The sequence below is a fragment of the Triticum aestivum genome, chromosome 4B (genome assembly GCF_018294505.1).
Source record: "Triticum aestivum cultivar Chinese Spring chromosome 4B, IWGSC CS RefSeq v2.1, whole genome shotgun sequence".
Classification (NCBI taxonomy): Eukaryota; Viridiplantae; Streptophyta; class Magnoliopsida; order Poales; family Poaceae; genus Triticum; species Triticum aestivum.
In genome coordinates, this window is record NC_057804.1 from 401,803,385 (window position 1) to 401,808,181 (window position 4,797).

Sequence of the window (4,797 nt, forward strand, 5' to 3'; positions counted from 1 at the left end):
TGCATATAATAGATCTATTCGCAAGCAATCTACCATTGTTCTTCTTTGTTGTTTTTATGTGGGCATTACCACTTGGTATAGATTTGTACTTGATACGATTACTGGTGGGAATTTCTTGATGTGTCCTACTCTTGATGCTTTTAATACTTTGGTAATTTAGAGGGTTCACCACCACTCGTGATCAATGAAACACTATTGACTCTCGAGCATGTTATGGAAAGACTAGATGCTATTGAAAAGAAAATTGTTACCGTAGATTCAGGTTTTGATCCTATGGAACTGTGGGTTATGGGCCCACCATGTGGATTAAAAGTAGGAAGGGTGCTGACATTTTGCACGGTCATGATAGGAAGGCATGTCAGATAATAATCTGCCAGTTATGTCAGCAAGAACGTTGGTACCAAGGGCGAGGGACGCAGAGAACCATTTTCCTGCTCGTTGAACGAGCGGACTTATAGGCAAAGTTCTCGTCCATCGGTGGTTACTGGAATGTTATCAACGATAGTAACAGGTTCTTTCTGATAGAGTGGTTCACTAGGGTGTTTACTTAAGTAGTGAATATTACTGCTTAGATCATATAAATCACCAGAAAGATTAAACAAAACAATGGAAAGGAAAATGTGTTTAAACACATATTTCAGGGGTATATCCTTCCCAAGGACAAGCAGAGCGCGATATCCATGACAGGGTATATCGTAGAAAATCCTTTAGGTAAGGGGGGGGGCATTTCATGACCTTACCCATACAGCGGTGTTTGGATAATTGATAAGGAAAATTTAGTATTGTGCTTCAATAGTTTTTGTTGAAAATCAAAGTACCATAGACATGCATCGAGATAGCATTTACATGGTCATCAGGTAAATGTTAGTCTTTGGATTCACAAAGGATCCATCAGGGATAACTTCATTATAGAATAAGTCTTACGATTTCCTTATGGAAGAATGGCTAAGCTTGCTAAAAAGGAAACTAAAACAACAGGTCCTCCGGTTAGGTGTGCTATGCATGACATCACCTTACTGGGTCATATATAGACCAATGTTATAACTATTGGAAACATGTTCCAACCATCATATCTGACCAAGATTTAGATTTGATTGGTTTCAGGATACCTTAGACTCGGGATGCCTGAGAAGAAAAGGTGCGACACAAATTGACGAGAAGACATCATAAGATTCTCGGGAAATGAACTATGGAAGCGAGTTCTGAAACAAGAGTTCATCAATAAACCATGGAGAGGATGAGGAGGTCGCTCAGCGACAATTCATCGAGATTTCCAAAGGATGGATTTCCACAATTATGTGAACAAGGTAACATATTGGACATGTCAAAGTATATAACGAAGTATGTTCAAGGAGATCATACTCGAGTGAAAATTGATCAAAATGTGCACCTAGAATATGGACTAAGTAGTACGGTCGATGTTAGAATGTGATCCAATAATCAATAGTCTAAGAATCAAGCTATCGACCATTAACTCCAAGCAATAGGGTTGATATAACTTTTGAAGTTACACCTCATGGACCATTTGTCCGCATTCGGGTTATAAACAACACGGGGACCAAGAAGGAATGGTGATGGTGAGAAGTATCACTTGTATCAAGAATTCTCAAGAGGTGGTGAAATTCCCACGACATTCTTGACAAAAAAGTGGTAATATTCCAAGGTAAACAAGAACAAATGCTGGATAGCAAGGAACTCAAGGTATAACACAAAACACGAACAAGTTTGTGTTGGAGGAAGGAAATAAAGTGACCGATGATAACACAAATCATCAAGGTCAAGGATGGTACTTCTCATCATGAATTCGATTGATATCATGGAAGAGCTCATAAGTTTGATGATGATCACGACACATTTGTCGAGAGAATTCATGAAGATGTAATCAATCGGCGATGACATCAAGTCAAAGGAATGATGAAGCGAAATGTTATTGGAACCATGGGTACGGCACATACTCGAAATCAAGCTAGTTGTTCAAGGCAAAATGATATGATGAGGAAAATCAACGTAAGTTTAGCTCATCATCGAAAATTGTGCTCCAAAAACAAGGACCAGGTAGCACAGTTAAAAGTTTGCACGATAATGATATAACCGATCAGGCTAGGAATGACTTGAAGGATTATTAAACTCGTAAGCAATGAAAATTACTTAGGTTTATTGAACCAGACTATGGAATCGGTTCACTATCGGTGTTCTCGGTTGACGACAACCCAGAACCCAGCAAAATTGGAATCAATGAGAAATAACAGTTGATGAAGATCCCATAAGAAGTTATGTAGTTCTGTGACATTCTCGAGATATCAGTCCGTGAAACCCGAAGGTAGAGCAGAGTAGAGGTTGGGTGGGTGTATTCATCTGCAAAAGAGAAGTATTTTAACTTGTCTGAGAAATGGGATCAAAGAAGAACAATATGGTTGGAACCGCGATTGCAAAAGTCAAAATCACGGATATAGGATCAAATTATACCAAGGGAATAATTAATTTAAGAGAAGCTTTAATGATAAGATCTACATCGTGTCCATGGGCATGAACACAAAGTTCAAGGTCGATTCCCACTTCTTCAATGCATAACCTTTCATTCACTACTCTATTAAAAATGATTGAGTGCGAAGACCTACCTAGTGAATTACAAGAGGAGTATGAACCTTGGAAAACTTTCGGGTTCACACAGATTAAGGAAGGCATAGGTTCAACCCATTGGGGCATCTTAGAAACATATACGACAAGCTTCAAGAGTAATTATCACCAACTCGAAAGCAGATCATGGTTGGCCAAATCAGGGAATAGGATTTACCAATGGCATTATGTATCAAAGAAAGAACTTCTTGAGGTTTTTCTATATGAAGGACACTGTCGGATGATAATTCAACAAAGGGTCTGACGCTCCATAACAAGGCTGATGTGAGCATCAGCACCCGATCAGAAGACGAAACAAAGCACATGCTTTGGATTATGGAAACAACTGACTAATTCAAAGCTCAAAGGCAGAGGAATTAAGATTTCCCAATCAAGAGATCAGGACCAAGGGCTCTGGTTAAGGATAGATAAGTCGAGTAGGCTTTGGGGAACAATTGATGGCAATTTGATTGGTCGAGATCCAGCTCCTGTTTAAAATGACGTCTTAGCTGGAAGGATGGATTCTAGGATCTGACTAAGGATTGCGAGCAATCGCATCATATTGAATCAAGGGACTCAAGATGATAAGGCAAAGGACGTCAATGAATATTGCTAAGCATTTGGAATTAACCATAATGCAGGCAGACAAGAATTTCAAGAGCCATAGGCTGTAGAGCATTCTTGATAAATCAGATAGAATTTCGAAGAATTTTGTGAGACACCTAAACAACTGGGGATGGATGGATCCCTGGTAAGTGCGAGGAATAGTTCATGGAGGTACTAATGCAGAAAAGAGCTGCAAAGCAGTAGGCTCAAAGGATTCTCGGAATATCAGAGAACTTTTCAGGGTATCAAGTAATAACAAGGGAAACTGGGAATGAAGGTATGAACGGCAAACGTAAGTAGTTATCCATAAGGATTTATCGGTGGTCAGGAATAGCAAAAGCGGTGGGCACAAAGTCTCGAGAGAACATCGGAGAGTATCTTCGAAATCTTCTGGTGCAACAGGCGATCATCTGTAATAAGGAGATCTCTAGGAGAAAGTTGTTACGAGAAGCTGATGTTAGAGTTTTAGCAAAAATCTTTTAACCCAGATAGAAGAGAGATCAGAATCCCAGAATATAGACGAGGATAAAAGATCCTAATACCACCCAATGGCGACGTGCGCCCGTAAGACACACAAACATGTTAGTAAAAGTTTTTCAGTGACTAGACTCGACTTCGGCCAAGGAGTTTGGAAGAAGGATTTCTATAGGCAGTCGGCTCTGATACCAACTTGTGACGCCCCCGATTTGACTGTACACTAATCACACACGCAAATGTGTACGATCAAGATCAGGGACTCATAGGAAGATATCACAACACAACTCTAGACACAAATTAAAATAATGCAAGCTTTATATTACAAGCCAGGGGCCTCAAGGGCTCGAGTAAATCAGCTCGAATACAAACAAGTCAGCGGAAGCAACAATATTTGTGTACAAACATAAGTTAAACAAGTTTGCCTTAAGAAGGCTAGCACAAACTGGGATACATATCGAAAGAGGCGCATGCCTCCTACCTAGGATCCTCCTAAACTACTCCTGGTCGTCGGTGGCCTGCACATAGTAGTAGGCACCCTCGGTGTAGTAGGGGTCGTCATCCACGGTGGCGTCTGGCTCCTGGGCTCCAACATATGGTTGCCACAACCGAGAAGAAGAGGAAAGGGGGAAAAGAGGGAGCAAAGCAACCGTGAGTACTCATCCAAAGTACTCGCAAGCAAGGATCTACACTACATATGCATTGGTATCTGTATAAAGGGATAATATCGGTGGACTGAACTGCAGACTGCCAGAATAAGAGGGGATAGCTAGTCCTATCAAAGACTACGCTTCTAGCAGCCTCCATCTTGAAGCATGTAGAAGAGAGTAGCTGGTAAGTTCACCAAGTATCATCGCATACCATAAACCTACCCGGCGATCCTCCCCTGGTCGCCCTGTGGGAAAGCGACCACCGGGTTGTCTCTGCAACTTGTCTGGGTGTGTTTTATTAAGTATCCGGTTCTAGTTGTCATAAGATTGAGGTACAACTCCGGGTCGTCCTTTTACCGAGGGATACGGCTATTCGAATAGCTAAACTTCCCTGTAGGGGTGCACCTCATTTCCCAACACGCTCGATCCCTCTGGCCGGTCACACTTTCCT